The sequence below is a fragment of the Falco cherrug genome, chromosome Z, assembly GCF_023634085.1.
Source record: "Falco cherrug isolate bFalChe1 chromosome Z, bFalChe1.pri, whole genome shotgun sequence".
NCBI lineage: Eukaryota > Metazoa > Chordata > Aves > Falconiformes > Falconidae > Falco > Falco cherrug.
Genome location: NC_073720.1, coordinates 48280484 through 48298925, shown reverse-complemented (window position 1 = coordinate 48298925; position 18442 = coordinate 48280484). Strand labels below are relative to the sequence as shown.

Here is an 18442-nt window from a genome sequence, read left to right as displayed (position 1 = left end):
TTAGCACTTAGGGCAGCACTGCTATTAGACTAGCTCTTGCAGAATTACCATGCATATGAGAAATCTTGCTTGATTCCCACATGTGTTTGGTTTTCAGCCTTACAGGCTCCATGGCAGGGAGGGGGAAAACCAACAATCAAACAATCATTTCTTTGAGCTCTGCACTGCATTATTTTACTGTATGCAGTCCTTTTTTGTTTATGAAGCTATATACATCAGTACAGCATTTCTTGTCCTCTCTGGTGCTTTGAAAGTAAGAGAGTAAGATCAACAGCAATCTTGCACGGTGGGTATGTATATCTGTCTGTACACATTTATATGTGACTTTCATGTCTGTGAATTGTGCTGGACAGACAATCATGAAAACTTGACAGCCTTTCTTTCAAAGCAGTACTGTGAGAAGCAATTACATGCACTTTGAATACCAGCTGGACAAGCTTCTCACACCATAAAACACAGTATTTCATTTTGAACCAGGAGGAGAGTCGCATCCTGCCGTCTTTACTCTGTCTTCAAATAAGATTACCTGTACTGTGCTCCAGGAAAAAAAAACATGCTGCTTAATGTTTGCACTAGCTGCAGGAAGCCCCAGTGAAATTTGTTGACCTCTATGATACAAAGGGTGAGACTGAATGATCAATCATCCTTAATCCCTAAAATCTATGAACAGAAAAGAGGGAAGTGAGCAGCCCACTGTGATATGAACTGTTCTGTTATCTATAGCACAAGCCCTAATACATAAGGCTCTGTGCTTCCTAAACTGCCTCATAAAATCCTTCATTTGTAATGGCTGTCAGTACTGGGTGTAACTAAACCAGCATGGAGAGTGGTTTAACAACATGTATAAACAAGACCAAGCAATGCAAATCACAGTTCCTGCAGCTCCTTTTGAGCTGTTCTTAGAACAGGGAGGAGTAATATACAATAAGGGGTGAAAAATCATGTTGGTTTTCCCCTTCTCTAGCTTTTACTTCTCATTAATCAATTCATACTGTGAATTAGTTCTGGTTGGTGGATACATTTAGGTGTTTAGTGTGTCTGAGAGCATGTCCTACCTCCATTCAGATAATGAAACAAGCACAGGAAACACGCCAATTGACTGTGTATCCATATTACATTCAGTCGTTTGAGAAATCTGGCCCCATAAAGGTAAAATGGATGTCTGAGGACAGGAGGAAGGTGGAAGTGTTGAGGCCCAAACATTGCACAAATGCTGTTGGAGGACAGGAGATGTAGACAGGCTGTTTTGGCTCTCTATACATTGGTGACAGCAATGTATTTAGATTTTTTAAGTCAACAAATATACCTGAGCTCAATCAGATTCCAATTATCATTAATTAGCACTCCAAAACTACATTAAAGTCTTCATGCGCTACTTTCTGTAAGTCCATCACCAAGGCTGACCGCAGAACACTGGAAAAGCTACTTGCGTGATTTCTTAATCTGACTTCCTTGGTCCAAAACTTTGAAAGGAGTGTTAATTATGTGTACAAAAACCCTATTCTGATTTCTCGGTATCTTTATACATGTTTTTAAATTGCTATTTGTCTTCTTCCCTAAGTAGATTTCTAGCTAGCCTCTAGACGACCAATCCCTGCTGAAGTCCCTGCTGAAGTCCCTGCTGCAGTCCCTGCTGCACCTGTTTGTCTCAAAGCATCTGGAAACCGGCTAAGAATTAACAGTAAAGTCCAAAAAATGACAGAGGAGGAACTGGCAAAATGCAGGAAAACAGTATGAGACTTTTCAATAATGGCATTGCCTTGTGTCATCTACTTCTGTGTGAAACCTCAGTGAAGAAAGCTGTCCTTGCTGGGATTTTTGCAAATCTTGCTGAGAAGGGAGGGGTCACACAGGAGGAACAGGTTGTCCTTCACATCTGTAATTTTTGCCAGAGATGAAGCAATGTGCCCTGAGACTTTGTTCCTCGATATCAGGTCAGGATTTTGCTCAGCTTGCGCTGGTGTAGAGCTGAGCTGGCAGCACACCGTTGATGCCCTGGGATGTGGTGCCCTGACACCCTGGGAGAAGGGGAGAGGGGTGATGACACTGAGGGGCAGGGTGGTCTGCGGGTACCTGCATGGCAGGGGCAGGCTGTCTTGCAACACCCCTGATCAAATTCATTTGATGCTCAGAGTGCTGGGAGCAGATGAGAACATCTGCAGAAATTGGTGGCCAGGCTAATGTGTGAAGACAATGAAAAGGAAGGTCTTTCCTTTCCGAGAGATCAGCAAATGCCGTTACAAGACCCAGAAATGGGCGCTGTATAATGTTGCTGTTTGCCTTTTCCATTTCACTGGAAACAAAATAATGGGGCAGACTCAACAAGGGCAGAAGAAAATACAATAATGCCCCCCCCCAACTAGGACATGCTATTAATAGGCTTAAAATCCCTTGGAACATTGGTTATCCTACTTTTTTAATGTGTTATATAATAATCAGATCACATGAAACTTTAACAGTACATGGTACAAGTGCGTATTATGCCCCCAGTCCATTGCATTGAGGTTGGAGATAATGTGGCTTCTCATCTTGGTCTATCATACCACCAGGACTCTTTTCCTGAGCTCTCACCACTGGTAATTTTCTGCACAAATGGGCAATCCAAGCCTACTTTTTGGATCTGTATTTGGTCTTTGGAAGATCTACCGCTGCACGTTCACTATTCTTGAAAAAAATATCAGGCAATGTAACATGTCTGGATTTGAGCTTGGCTTATTTTTTCCTTTGCTTCACTCAGAGAACTGTGAGTGGCGCTTTTGATGCTGTTTGCTTTTTCATCATTTCATGCTGTCTAATAATTTCATACTAGTAGACTTCCTTGGCAGTTATGCATAAAATGATTTCCAAGTGACTAACTTGCAGACAAACAAATGAGTTTGGGCTCTGGACCAGGTAAGGGAGTGCCAGCCTGGGAGCCCAGCGCTGCACACATCTTGCTTCAAAACAATGAGATTTCATGTGGAGAGAAGGCAGGAGGATCCATATGAAGTGTGACAGTGACTGGAAGGGACTGATATGATACTGATCCCTAAAACCCATTCAGGTTGTCTTTGATTGAGCTATTTGTTCAGCTGCAAGGTCAAAGGAAAAGTGGGCATGGAAAGCAATAAATACTATTTTCTTATCCTTTGTTGTAGAGTCATGTACTTTTTTCCAATAAAGGAGCGTACACAATATACATGGACTGAACACACAATGCAAGCAGACTACCAGTGACTCTAAAAAGTATTGCTTTAAAATGCCTGCCCCTGGGCATATCACGCAACAAATCCTGAAGGTGGAAACTCCAGGCCTGCCCTAACAGTGAAGACAGATGTAATAAGTAGAAAAAACAGGCCTTGAAAGCAACCTCAAAACCCTAGGAAGTATGGGAGTGAGTTTTCTTTATTGCTCTTAATTACAGAACGTTCCTTATCTTTCTTTTTATCTCAGTGCAAAAATGTATTTTAAATGTGAGAAACATACAACAGGCCCAGCTGAGTCATTATGTTTCGCTAATGTTTTTTCTGATCCTTTTTCCTCTACCTTTCTTTTTTCTTTTTCTTGGCTATTTCCTAGTAAAGATGCTTGCTTTCTACTAGACTTTCCTTTCTCTACCGACTTTCATTCCTAAAGCCAAAACAAACAACAGTGATTATCAGTTGATAATGTCCTTCATGATTCTTTTGTTGACATTTTCCTTAGCCTTTTTCTTACCTCTGTTATCCTAAAATAATTAGAAATGTAAAGCATTAATCAAATAAAAAGAAAGAGTAAATATTATGTCACCCTACCTCCTGGGTTAGTCCTGAGGTAGCTATAGCTAAGGGCCCCTGACGGAATTCAAGAGTCAGGGTGCCTCAGCAACGAGGTTTAAGGCAGCGGTTCCGCTTTTGCCCAGCAAAGGAGCCCAAAGGTGCAGTGCAGCTCTCCCATGCTCGTTCCCACCTCTTCCTTTATGCCTGCAACAGCGCTACAGGTAATGGGACTGGTCCATCTGGAAACTAAACTGCCTTTTCATCCGAGGAGGTTTTCAACCAGATCAGCTCCTTGTTCTGAGCGGCTGTAAAGTCTCCCAGATATTAGTGCCAGCGTGCGAGACGAGTTGGGGGAAACAGCTGCAGAGGGAAAAAGAGAACCAGCTGTTTGGGTAACACACCACTTTAGTGTCATACAAAAGAGACAGAGAATGTTAAACAAAAATCATAGCTAATAGATTTTACCTAACGGTTTTGCCACCTTCAACACAAGTATATTATTTGCCAGGGCCCAGCTGATGGATAGCAACGTGCTAAGTGACCATACCCTGCATCCCCTAATGTCATTTGCCACACAGTTGCGTCACACTGTCATAAAATCATGAGATTTAAATATGAATGGTGAACGGACTTTTATTATTTGCTGTCTATCACATTGCATTACCTAGAAACCTGCAAAGAATTTTGGACACCTCCTTTCTTGCCCTAGAACAGTATCCTTGATTTTAAAGCATTACCAATTCAAAAGAAAAAAATCAATAAATAAATTTTTCCCAGACAAATGGTTAATCAAATTGCTTCATCTGTAATTAGGATTTTTTTTGAGTGTTAATTAACCAAAAAAAAAAAAAGCAGCTTTGAAATAAGAAGTCCTTCAGGATAAAAACTTTTGGCTAATGTCTGGATAATTTTAAGCACAAAGTAAGTATTCAATCACAATAACTGAAACTGTGTTCTTGTTTTGATGTTAACCAATGGAGAATTTCCAAGATGATGTAAAAAAAATCCCAGCTTGCTCTACAATAAAACTTTTGCTTCCAAGACTTTTTTTTTTTTCTTTCTTTGTGTGCTCTGGCAGTTCTGCAGCAACATGAATAAAGAACTTCTAAGAGGGGGTGATGTTTCAGACAGCTAAAAAATGTCTTTTCCAGATAGCAAGACTGCTCATCACACACAAAATACAGTAACTGTAAGTCTTTGCATTTGTCTTTCCAGGGGTACAGAGAGATACCAATGTGAATTTTGATATTGTGTACTTCTAGTCACTTAGGTTCTTATGCAAGGTGTAGAAAAGCTATAACAGGCTCCCTATTTCTGCAAGCTTAAAGTGCTCCTTTCCGTCTTTGTAAGCCTCTTGTCAAAGACTACACTTGGTCCCTTCAACCATATCTTTTATTTACCTTTTTGTTATTCTCTGGAACACAGCCCTGTGTTCCCAAGGGAGTTTTGTTAGTTGCAAATTGCTCATATCAGCTTAGAAAATCCCTTACCTTCCTGTACTGTGTGTCCTTTTATTTGATTTATAATAGTGAGGCAACTGGATCCTTTGCTTTTGTTCTCCATATGAAATAACAGAAACCTAATAGAAGCAACTGATGGGAAGGAAAACCTTACTGTAGGGTGGGAAAGAAATGTCCCTGTAACATCATACTGGGGAATCATGACCTGATTTAGTTTCAGCAAAGGGGTGGTTATTAGGGCAACGTAGTTCAAACAGCAAGTTACATCAGGTTTTCGCATTCTTTTGGAGTGAGAAGGACAATGGATGCCAGCACAGAAAAAAAACCTCACTGAAAAAAAAGAAGAGGGCACACAAGGAGAGAACAGGAGTCTGCTTTCACCTTTTATTCATGGTATATTTCCACGGCTGAGTTCCTATTTTGTGGGTTAGTTGTTGTCTGAGTGTTGATAGGAATTAATGGGCTTGTGCATTAGTAGAGGCAGATGACCAGCACAAGAACAGCAGCAACTATGAGATATATTTTTTACATTTAATATTCTTTTCTTATCAAGGCCCAAACTTGGAGTCTACAGATTTTAGCTGGATAATTCAGCTGAAGTTACAGGCATTGGCCCGAGTCAAAGAATCTCCCCAGTCTTGCGATCCTCTTCGAGTAAACTGGCATGTGTGGAAAGAAACTGAATCCTGAATGATAAAAAGGCAAACTCCTCACTCACTACATAAAGCAGACAGGTCTGTGGCTATTAACTTTTACAATCAAGTTTGTCACCACACAAATCCTTTATAATTCCATTTCTTAATTTGTATTGGTGAAGTGTGATACAAAGTTATTAGTCTATAAAATCAATTGTGGAAAATATGAAAAGGTCATTAAGATACTGTAATAGTGCAGGCAATATAAATGTAGGGTTCATACAGGAAGACTGCAAGCTCAGTATAAAGTTTATAAATGTTTCAATCCGTTACTGACAAACCCTACATTTGTTTTTCCTGACTTAACAACAAAACACCTTTGTTACCTCTCTGGCTTCATATTCCATGACTGGTACGGTTACCCCACATCGATATTTGATATTGACTTGTGTGCAAAACATATAATCAGAAATAATTTCTGTGATTGGTGATGACTCCATTTAAAAATTTTCATTTACTTTGATCTTTTTGAAATGTAATTGCATTTTCAAAAGCGATGAAAAACAATATACTGAGTTTTAGTTTATTCATTATTCTTCATGTACTACATTATTAATGTTGCTTCATTGACCTTGTCCCTTGAGGCAGGCACTGCTGACACCTTTTTTATTATGTTTCTCATTAATAAACATGGTGTGCCTCCTCTACTAGCCCCTGAACTTCTTCCACTACATAGAGTAGATAAAGTGTCTTTTATCATTCATTTATCATTCATTAATTGACTGTTGATCCTACATCCTTCCATGCCAACTTCCTATGAAAAGACAAATTGAGTAGGTTTTGTACCCATGCATGTAAATTAGCATGTTAAGTAAGAATTATAGGCTCCAAGTTTGGACACCAGTAAATGAAAAACTATTAGCATAGAATATTTCTTTGAGTTTTGCTATTTTGTCTAGGAGCAAAGCATGCCAGTAATGTAATTTGCTAGTGAGTTCTCATTGTAAAATATGAACGCTTACACAGAGGGGATGCTATCCTTCCCTAAATTCACCTTGTCCCTCATCCTTTCAGCAAATTTTTTAACAGGCTTTGCAGTGAGGTTTAATGGAGACTGGACTGCAGATTAGCTCTTTTGTCCACTGGTTAGACACAAAGTTACAGTGTAGCTCCACTAAATCTGTTATTCCAGATTAGAAAATGAAAAAAAAAAAAAGAAGAGAAAAGGAAAATATTTTCTGTGGCCTTTATGGGGTTCTTGGCCACTGGGGCTGTCAAAGGAGGCGAATGGACCTTCCTCTCCCATGTCATCCAGCCATGCACTTCCTCTGCCCTACATCATCTAAATGCAGCTGTCCACGCAGCACCTACTTAGCTCCCTCTCCTTCTATCCTAGACATACAAACAGATGTATGATAAATACAGGGACAATTTTAAAGTCTTGGAGTATATCCTCTACATAATTGCCGTGTTTATCTATAATGATGTAGGAAGTGTTCAGACAAAAAAAAAACCAACGAACAACCCACAGGATTAGGATAACGCCCCTTTGCTATTATAATTTTGTTCCACTGCCTCTGTAATTGCAAAAGTGAAGGCAATGCGATTTCTCTGCCTGATGGGAGATACACAGAAGTAAAAGGTCAAGGTTTTATCTGTCTGTGGTTCTGCCACTGACTTACTGTGTAAACTTGTACAAATCACATTAAGATATTGTGTATCATGTTCCTAGCTAGGATAGAGTTAATGGTTATTTTCCCACTCTGCAAATAATTTTAGGTCTGTGTCAATTTTAGTAGTTTAATAATGTTAATTAACATGAATTTACTGGACAGTGCTTTTAAATGCCTTTTGCCTTCTTATTTTTCTGTATTAAGGTTTCAAAAACTGGTTTTATTGTCATGACTGTAAAGTTACCTTTAAAATCCGTATTTTTACCATGCTGTTTTCCCCAAGTCACTAGCTGAAAAGGTTTGGTTTTTTTCATGAATGCATGTTGTTTGCCTGTAGCACTGATTGATATCAATGACAAATGAACTGAAAAGTCATGGCATCATAGCAATATAGTAATAAAAAAGTATAGCTTGAAACTTTGACTTTGTTTAGAATTGTTCATGTACTCACATTCACTCAAATCAACTATTCATTCTTTGATCCTCTCATCCATTCATTCTCTCACATACTCTGCTACCGACCTATTCATTCCATTATATATTGGCCTGCAAACCTCCGGGCACGTTCACTTACTAAATACCTACCACCTGTTCACTCACTTACTCACTCTTGAACTGACTGATCTGCCCTCAGCCTCAGACCTGTCCAGCTTTGGTCCTCCTCTCATTCCCTACTCTCCTCTGGTATCTTCTGCCCTGCAGCTTATTTCTTCCCGAGTTTAATTAAGGACTAAAGGTTTAAGAGCACTATCAGCTGTTATACCTTTCTTTAGGTTTCTCTTGCTTAATTGCTTTTTTTTTTTTTTTAATTTTTTTTTCCTGGTATAGATTTGGTACAGCTTGCCTAGACTTAAAATGCTCATGTGTGTATTCATCCCTCAACATGATGTCTAAACCAGGTATGACTGAGGCAGTCTTTACATATTATTACTTCGTAGCAAGTCAAAGATTATACTTTATTATGCTTATAATGGAGGTTTTTAAAAGCATATTTCATGTATATCTTTGGACTACCCATTATGGAGTTGCTATGGACATGTATTAATAGTTGTTCATTATATGATCTCATTGCCTCAGCATGTAGTATTTGAAAGATAATAATCATTATTAGCAAAACAAATTCAGATATAATTACTGCAAGGACTGTGTCTTTTGCCCTACATCACTAGTTCACTAATGTTACAGAACTTTGGAAAACCTGCCAGATTTGTATCCATCATGCCTCGGAGGCCATTTCTTTTTAAATCCTGTGAAAGACATTACTTATAATGGGAACCGATAGGCATTTTCAGTGGTACAATTTACACTGCTAGCTGTATGTTCCCAACACTGTTATTATTAGGACATTTGCTTTTTCTCAAAAAATCCCTGTTGGTAACATATTTTACTTGAAAGAAGATCCTGAATGTGACTGAGAATCTTGTATTTGACAAGGTCCAAATATCAGTTCCTTGTTTTACCTCTGACCTTTCAGTCTGCAATACTCCACAGGTTTTACTGAGGACAGAGACTGAAAACTACGCTGTAGAAACAAATAATAAGGTCACAAAATCTAACCCAGATAGAATCAGTAGAAGTAATGGCAATTTTGTCTTGGTGCTAGGTTTTGCTCTGGTTCCTTTGTGCCACTCTGGGTTTTTGGAAGCCTGTGCAGACCACGGCCTTCCTGGTGAAACCTGACAAAACCCCTGTGATTTTCCTACTTCTATGCTGAGAACTGCCCTAGCCTAGAATTCTTAAAATAAAAAGGAGATTTTAAAAGTGCCTTTGTTTCTTCCCTGGGAATATAATTTCACAGCTGTATGACTCAGGAGATGCTTAAAGTCTTGTCTGCGCTAGAAAGGTTTTGCTGGTCTATTAATACCAGTTGCCACTCTCAGAGGAGATGCAGCGTATTCTTCTGCTGGTATAAATGACAGTAATTCTCCAAATAAAATACAATAAGGATTTTTTTATATGCTACTGTATTTGCACTAGGGATTCTCTGGCATGGGTTCAGTGCTTGATCCTTTTTCGCGCTCCTGGTAGACCCAAGTAAATTATCTAAGTGGCTCTCGCCCTTCCCAGCAGACCCTGGGTCCTCAGCTCCTCATGCCCCTGCTGCTGTTGCCTCCCCAAGCTGGCAGTGACTCAGTGTCTCATCCCTAATGTTTCGATGATATGTGGCCCTATTTCACGTTACTGGTATGATGGACACTAGTGGCCCAAGTTAAATCACCATTTGGAAAATGTAACGAGGGGACAGGGACTTCCCGGTGTTTTGCACCCGGCAAGGAACTGTTTGTTCACTGGCGCTGCTAATACCTTCCTTAAAACTCTACAGCTTCAATACCCTGAAATACCAAGGTGGCCAGGTCTCGCCTTGCATGTAAACTGTCTTCATCTGATATCATCGTGACTTGTAGGCCTTCAAGGGGCTCTATTTCCTCAGCATATTTTTGACAGTATTTCTCAGCTATAGCTAATGAGTTATGGATACTAGAAATTGGCTGTCATGTTATTGTAGCAACACATACATATTGTTTAACACTGGAATTAGGTCAGCCAGTGAAGCAAACGCCAGCATATGATAAACTGAGTATTTTGTTCAGTCTTGCTTAAATGATTCCAGTTAACTGAGCTACAGCAATCCAATGACATCGGATGTCACCTGTTCCACAGCAATATAAAAGCCCCAGTCACCCATGTGTTGGTTCATGTCATTCACCAGAACAGTCGCAGCAGGCGTGCACGGACAGGACGGTAATCGATAACTCATCAGTGACTCTGCAGAAGCATCCCGGGTGAGATCCCAGCAGTCACTGACCCATTTCCTCTTTCACGCCAGTGCTCCTCTCCTTCTCCCAAGCGGCTCCCTACGGGGCCCGCACTCGCCGGTGCCGCCGGTGCAGCCGCCCGCCGCGGCGCGGGAGGCGGTGCCGGGTCAGGGCTGCCCCGCGGGCCCACCCGCCCGGGCCGCGCCGTGTGACAGGTGGCACCGGGTGCGAGGGGCCGCGGCGGCAGCGGCACGGCCCGGCTGAACCGCGGGGGCATCGCAGCTGCTCTGGGTAGAGGCGCCTCGATACCTGCGCGGGCCACGCAGCCCTGGATGGCCGCGGGGGGCTGTTGCCTGTGCCGTGAGCGGGGGCGTCATCGAGCGGGCGCCATCAAACTGTTGCTCTCTGGCCCCTCCGGCCGGGGCCTACAGAGATGCTGCCGTTAACGGGGGATGCGCCGGCGTAGGGGGGAGGGAAACGAAACAACGCCCCCCCAAACCCGGCCTGTATTGAAAAAAGGGCGGAGCCGCCCCCCGGCCGAGCCCCGCCGGTGCGGAGGCAGCCGCCCCGGGCCCCCCCGCGGCGAGCGAGGGCCGGGTCCGCCCCCCAGCACCGCGGCCCTGCGCGCCCGCCCCCGCCGCCATACTGCGGGGCAACCCAAACTAGTTACACACCGGCACCAACTCCTCCTCCCGCCGCCGCCCTGCCCCCGCCGCCGCGGGGAGGAGGGGGCTGCACCGCCCAGCCGGCAGCGGGGAAGGCGCCGAGGCAGGCGGGGCCGGGCAGCGCAGCGCCGGCGGACCCCCGCAGGTAGGAGCGCCCGGCGTGGCGGGCTGCGCCGCCCGGGGCCGGGGGAGGAGACGGGGGCGGCGGCGGCGGCGGCGCGGCGAGGAGGCGGCTTCGGCGGCAGAGCGGTGGCCGCCGAGGCGAGCGTCTGGCCGTGCCCGCCGCGCCTCCTCCCGCCGAGGTGGGTGCGGGGGCTGCCGGGGCGGCGGGCGGGCTCCCCGGCGGGTGGGCGGCGGGGCTGGGGGCTGCGCCGCGGGGGGCGGTGCCGGCGCACACCTGCGAAGCGGGGCATCCTGCCCGGTGGGGCCGAGCCCGGAGGCGGGCTCGGGGAGGGGGCGCGGCGGGACCCGGCGCGGGCACGGGCAGCCCTCGGCGGCGGCGCGGCCGGAGCGGGGCGGAGGAGGAGCCTCTCGCAGCGAATGGGCGAGGGCTGCCGGGTTTATAAACGTGCGTGTCCCCCGCCGCCGCCGCCGCCGAGCCCCCTGACTCCGGCGGCAGTGCCGCCCGCCCGACCTCAGCCGTGGCTGTCCCAGGTGCGTCCCCGGCGCGGCGGGTTCCAGCGGTCAGCGGGGCTGGCGGGGGCGGGGGGCGTCTCCTGGGGGCGGTGAGCGGGGCGGGGGGCGTCTCCTGGGGGCGGTGAGCGCGGCGGGCAGGCGTTCTCGCCCCGCCGGCGGGCGGCCCGGTCGCTGGCGGGCGCCAGGCCAGGTTACCGCTAACGTGTGCGGTCGGGAGCCGCCGTCCCGGGCTCGACGCGTAGCGGGACGCCGTGGCGGGTGCTCGGTGCTGGGAGACCGGCAGCGTGTGTTCGAAGAGCTGCATTATGTTTTAGTTGTCAGGAGAGTTTAAATCGGGTCTGCACAGAGGTGCCGGGTGTGCGAGGGACGGGCACAGTGACCTGGGAGTTCCAGTCTGTCCCTGTTCGCCCCCGGCTGATAACGAGGGGATGCCGTTACTGCTCCGTGGGGATGCGGGCTGTTCGGCGGCGTTCTCTGCGTGTGCGAAATCACGCAGCATCGGTGTTGGAGGGAGGAGGAGTGAGTGGATGAATGCAGCGATTGTAACTTTATTGTTGCAGCTCGTTTCTATTATGTGACTGCCATTAGCAGGGAGGGGAACAGGAGCTTGTTCTTGTCGTGCTGTGGGAGGGAATCTGATGGATGGATCTGCAGGTTGAAGGGCTTTTTCATGCCTGCTCTTGGGTTTCGTGCTGAAACGTTTTCCTGCCGCCTTTTTAGCTCCTGGCAGTGTGATCACGTACCTCTTGCAAGGAGATAGTTCAGCTGAGAAATGTGAAACATCACCTTTAAGTCTGTGACACCTAGGCATTTCTAGTAGGCTCTGGAAATCAATATAGTAGCACAGGCTTTTTAATTAATAAGAAAAGAAAATTCGAGCAGGAATTGGTGTAAGCTGTTGACTTCTTTATGGCGATCAGGCTCAGAAATAGCTACTGACCTCATGCTCCCTTTTGGATACCTATACAGAGGTTTTGTTTGAGAACTGTTTAATGACTTCTTTTATTAGAAAGTGTGCGAGCTTAGGCAGTGACACAAGTGCACCTAAAGGAAACTGTGCTGGCTGTGGGGATGGTGTATGCAGGGGCTGTGCAGGAGTGGGGTATTATTTACAAACTCCTTTAGAAAAGGGCAGTGTAAGAGAATTGAGTAGCTGGGGGTGGGGTGGGGGCAAAACACATGTGTATTCAGTCTTCTCTGCTGTGCAGAGAAGCTGTGGATACAGTGTGCTGTCTGGGATGGGCAAGCTATGGATGGGCACTTAAAATTCCTTCAGGTGGCAGAGGTAAGATGTAGGCAGCTCTTCACTGAAAGCAAATGAGTGGCAAGGGAATAGGTTTCTATGTCTATGTTCGTCAAGGAAAAAAACCAGAAAGCTTTGTAAATGTGGAGCTGGATTGACAGATGAAGTCTGTCTCTACTGGGATTTCTTGGTTTAGGGAAGAAATAATTCACACACACCCCCACCCCCTCGAAGCAATTACTCTTTGTACTTTGTGATGGTCAGGGGTTGCAACAGTCTGCTGACAAAAGCAGCTTGCATTCATACCTACCAAAACAGGTCTATAGCTGTTGTCTTCACCCACCCCCTACCCCCCCGTCCCACCTCTTCCTTTAAGAAACAAAACCTGTGGTAGCTGGTGAGGAGGACAGCAGCTTCTCCCACAGTGAGTGAAGCACTTGATGTGTGTGAGTGGATTTATTTAAAAACTGTAAGACTCTTTCATAGATTTTTATGGATACTATCAGTACATTTGTGCCTGGAGACTTTTGTTTAATGTGCTGTGTTACCCTCCCTCTGCTGCTGTTATAATTTGGTACCCTCTCCTTCCCCAGTATAAATAGCTATTACATTAAACACTTGATAACCTTTTGTTAACCTGCGCGCATGGATACAGCTGTGCCCTGCCAAAAGTGTGAGGCTTTATACGACTTAGAGGTCCTGCAAGAAGGAGAGATGGTCTGGATGCCCTGCTGCTGCCCTTGTGGGTCTGTCTCCCACAAGAGTGACCCGCCTTGTGCAACTTCTTACTGGGGAGGAGCTGGAGACCTCTCAAGAGGATCTTTGAACTGCCCATGGCCACTTGGCTGGAGTTGGAGTCTGCGCTGTGCTTGCTCTGCTGCATGCTCTCCCCCAGCCATCTTAGGAGGTGCATGTTGAATGAACACTTTGATGTTAAAATGCGTCGCTTTAGATGTTTTTGTGCAGTGAAATGAGTGGGGGTCTCTTTCAGTCATACCAAAATTTATTCTTGATCTGGGCTGCTAGTGTTAGATCTAATATTTGCATATGCCACCTAGTTTGCAAAAGGCATTGGATAAGTTGGTAGATGGTTGTGCCTCACTGATTCTAAGGATGGCTTTCCACAGTGGGACTCCTATTTAAATCGGTGGCAATAACCTGTGTTAAATATGCTCCAGGATTTTATGTTGTCTTTGAACTCCTCAGATCTGGCTTTTTTAAATTTTATTTTTATTTTCTCCAGGAAAAATGGACTCTCAAGCCACAATTGTTGCGATAGGACTTTTGCAGATAATAAGAAAATAAAGTATTTCCCACAAATGTTCAGGGATGTGACTGTTTATCCCATTTTTTGCTGTGCAATAGTAACTTGAAATGAGTAGTGACAGAGAAGGAAAGGTGTAGTTGCCAAGGCTGACTAACATTTCTTGTAAGCCTTCGGTGCTTGCAGGTATTGGATCTGGTAAATATTTATGTTCTATGATTTAAATGAGTTGCAAAGTAGTTTCTGAAGGTATGTGACCATGAATGGACACTGATCTACTATGCTTCCCACTAAACTGAGGTTTAATTACTTGTAGACGTGACTGAGGGTTTTTCACAGTGTTTTACTGCACAAAGAATGCACAGAATGGTAATATATTCCAGGTGGCATGTGACAATAAGGATGGAGATTTAAAGGTGACAACAAAAAGAAGCAGAGCAGGTCACGGACTTTCCCTGAGTTGTCCTTTAAAGGTTCCTTTTTTTATACCTGTATATAAAATACCGCAGTGGAAATTTTAAAATGAGCATTCAGATTTTCATTATTGCGGTAATACTAAACAGTTTTGAGGTGTTCTTTGTTTTGTCTAATACTCAGCTGCTGTGTGCCATGTTTAGTTAGCTGAAGAAAGCGTGCCCAGTTGTGAGGTTGTATAATAAAGGAGCTGGGGCAGTGCTTTTGGCTGTTTTATTTGTTTTTGTTTCCCTGAAGCTTTCCCCCTCCTCCCATCTAACTGGTCACTTCTCTGATGATAAAGCAGTATTTTATAAGGCCCTCTTCATCTGGCTTTGCATGGTCCTGTGCTTGAGTGTCTTGGTAGGTAGGTGGAAGTGTATGGAAAAGAAAGAGGAAGGTCCCACTTATTTTACTGGGGTTTGAGTTTTGGGAAGGTGAAGTGTCTGCAGAGTTGCTTTTCAGTAACCAGTTGGCAACTGGTTGTGTGCCAAGAGGAGCCTGTGAATGCCAAAAGAATGCTGCTGCAGCTGCTGTTCAGAGTTAATTTACCTGTGCATTGATGTAGCCATACAGGCTGAGTGGAAGCTGTTTTAATTGTTTTCCTTCTGATATGAGCGTTTTGGCTTTGTTTCTTGGATGAGTTAATGAAAGGAAAGAAATTACTTTTCCTATTCCCACAACTATTCCATTTACAAAGCACCTACTATTTCAGGCTAATGTGTGCCATCATCTTGGATGGGGACGTAATAGGTCTTGCTGTCCAGAACTGGATTAACAAGGTCTTGCATTTTATTGCATTCTGTCCAAAAAAGCTTTTATGTTTTCTCTTTTATCTACCTGTAAAGTTTCAGGAATGCAGAGAGCTGCTCAGCTTTCCAGAGGTGCCGCTGCTGCCTGCCTTTGCTGCAAGGGAGGCTAATGCCTGTTAACAAGGGTGTTGTGTTCAACTTCAACTAACTGGGGTGTCCAGGAGCTGCTCTGTCTCCTCCTGCTCACACTAAGCTGTGCTGCAGGAAGCTTCTGGGTATGTGAGCACGTTTCTGAAAATGGCATGAGTAAATAAGGAAACACTTATGTTGGTAGTGTTGGTGCTTTTTTTTTGTTATGATGGAGTGAAGAAGAAAAAAAAGGCTCTTTTGAATGAGGAGGCATGCATGTTGTTTGTAATACTGTGAGTCTGAGATTTTTTGACTAGTGTTTTAAAGCACCAAACAGCAGCCTTTACTCAAGAATATGTTCTTACGCTGCTGGAGGGGGAAACAAAACATGGCAAATCAGTAGAAGCTTGGAGTATAGATGTGAGCAGATAAGGAACTTTTCTAAGGACAATAAAGTTAATTGAAGCCCCTGTATCAAGTTGAGAACAAGTTTGATGGTAATGTAGAAATAATACCCATTTTCCTGTCTTTCCTTCCTTTTCCATCTTTCTTTTTCTCTCTGTTCATGTACAGCAGGGAACTCATAATCCAGCAGGCATTTTCTGCATTAATCCTCTTAAAAAAATTAGTATTAGCCTATATATGAGGCAGGCCAAAGAGGATTGAACACTGTGCTGCAAAATTAGTACCTGTTGGCCTCATTGCAAGGACAGGCAGGTTCCTTCTTTCTGAAGAGTGGTTTTGGTGCTGTGCTATGGCACGGGCTTGAGAGGAAAACAAGCGGTCATGCGTTGTGAAGAGCTTGATTTGTGTGTGTCCCTGTGCAGGGTTGTGCATGCTGAGCAGATGTGTAGGTGGTAGGGCACTGATATGGAAGTGACTAGGAGATGTATGGAATTAGCAGGCTGGGAAATCCTGATGTCCTTAGTGCATCTGATTACTCAGCTGAGCTGGGAGACAGAAGAGGATATGCAAAGCAGGGGAAAGTTTATGGAGGCAGGCATTTCTGCTGGGAAAGCAGGCAGGAGAGTAGAAACTTCTGCAAACTTTGTTAGTCCTTTGCCACTATGCAACAGAGAGACCAGTCTGCAAGCGGAAGCAGGTCTGATGGGACTGCAGCAAGGTCAGACAGAGTGGGCAGGCTGGTGTCCCCCTATGTTTGAATATGGCCTGCTAGGTCCAGACAGCTTTGCATGCATTGCAAATGGCAGGGCGGGGAGGGGAGGGGGAAGAAGGTGGGGGGGGAAAAATGCATGAAACGTGATTATAGCTCTTGCTTTGTTCAAGAGTAGTTTTCAAGAGCAGGCTTTAACTGTGTCTCTGCTGTTCTTCGTCCTCCCAATATAAAGCAGGAATTCTTCTTGCCCCAAATGATTGGGTTTTATATGCATGTGCTCAGTTGTGCTTGTTTTTTGTTGGTTTTTTTAATAAACAAATGATGCTCTATGAACTTTGTCATTGTATATACAAAAAGATGCAGAGAAAAGTGGATGCTTTTTTTTTTAATGTCTTTGTTCTCATTTTCTCTGAAAGATAATGTATTATTGTGGTTTGTTACTGGAAAAACAGTGCAGGGTGTAGGGAAGAAACCTAGAGAGGTGAAAGTTCTTGGATTTACGTTTGAGGTCTCTCTGTGTAAACTTGATGTGTTCTGGGGAGACCGGAAAGATACAGACTTTTTTTTTTAAAACAAAACGTGCTATGAATTTGTCTTAAATCAGGTCGTTGAGGTTGTGCTTGGCTTTGCTTAGGTTTGTTGTAGTTAAACTCGCAAGTTTGAAATACCTCAGAAGGAGCTAGCTGTCTCTTGCATTGTTGAGCATAATACAGGCTGGTCAAAGTTGGTGTGAGGACACACTAGATTTGGTAATTTATCTTTGTAAAATGCATTATTGTACCTTCCTGATTTGTAAGTGTTCCTTGTGACAGTAGGAAAGAATAAACCCGCTGTGCTTTGTGTTTGGGACTGTCACATGCAGGTGAGTAACACTGGTTTGTTCGCCAGAGTTACAGTAACTTGTAAGAAGGTATCTTGCTATGCTATTTCACAGTTAACCTTCTCTGTGCTTTTACCTCATCCAGCAGTGTTTGAATTTATTCAGAAGACTTTTATTAAATCACATTTAAGAAATAAAATCCCAGGTATTAATTCAAACAGAACACGTGCATCTTCAGTGAAACCAGATGAGATTCCTGTCACTCACCTGAGGATGTAAGGAAGACAGTGTTTGTGGAAAGAGGCTATACTGTTCATTGGACCAACTGATATAATTGGGAAGGTCATGGCAATATAGACAGGCTTTTGGACAATCGCTCTTTTCCCAACCTAATCTAATAAAATACTTATCATCCTTTTCTGTATGCCTCATGTTGGATATTCTTGGTAGGTTCTGTAGTTCTTGCCAGACACTGGAGTGTGGGCCATGAGATACTTCTGTGTGCAAATCTGTACTTAATTTGAGTATGGTAAGAACTGTTTGCAAAGCATTTAGAAATGGAGGAGTGTTCTGCACACAGAAGCTAATAACCAGGGCCCTGACCTTGTTAGCAGGTTTGTGTGGGTGGAGCACAGCTGAGATGGAGGATATGCCTGCTGAGGTTTACCCATAGGACAGGGGCTTTACACAAGCATACTGTCCTGACCTCTCTCTCAAAAAAAAAAAAAAAAAACCACAAGCAAAAAAATTTCAATATTAACAGGGAAGTAATGTTTTAATTTATCATTTTGTATATAGAGCCTGCTGGAGCAATGCTGTACTCAAAGCTCTTTTTCTCTCCCCCATCTCTGTTGTTTCTCTTAGCAAAAAGTGTGTAAAATAGCCAGAGGCAAGAAATTATGGTTCCTGTTTCTAGTCAGCAATTGCATAATTACTAAGGATTTGCTAGACATGCATATGTATACCTACACAGATCCCCTTCTGTATTTGGCTGTAGATGTACCCTACCTGAAGGGTCCATTTATCAGAACATTAGTCTGTTGGAACTGTAGGTGTAAGGAAGATAACTTAATGAAACTAATATTCCCACCCCCTGCAAGAA

The 18442-nt window shown here is 44.1% G+C and overlaps 1 protein-coding gene across 6 annotated transcripts in view; it reads left to right on the top strand.

The window, feature by feature from the left end:
• The first annotated feature begins 10887 nt into the window (after positions 1 to 10887).
• Positions 10888 to 18442, top strand: part of SEMA4D (semaphorin 4D) — a 97507-nt gene continuing 89952 nt past the window's right edge. The window contains exon 1 of one of the 6 annotated variants that reach the window (XM_055698354.1): positions 10888 to 11071. The gene's annotated coding sequence lies outside the window, so the exon portion shown is untranslated. Of the gene's footprint in view, positions 11072 to 11160; positions 11229 to 11435; positions 11581 to 16181; positions 16527 to 18442 lie in introns of those variants that run through there. The other 5 variants (XM_055698355.1, XM_055698353.1, XM_055698352.1 and 2 more) reach the window with 5 other exon arrangements.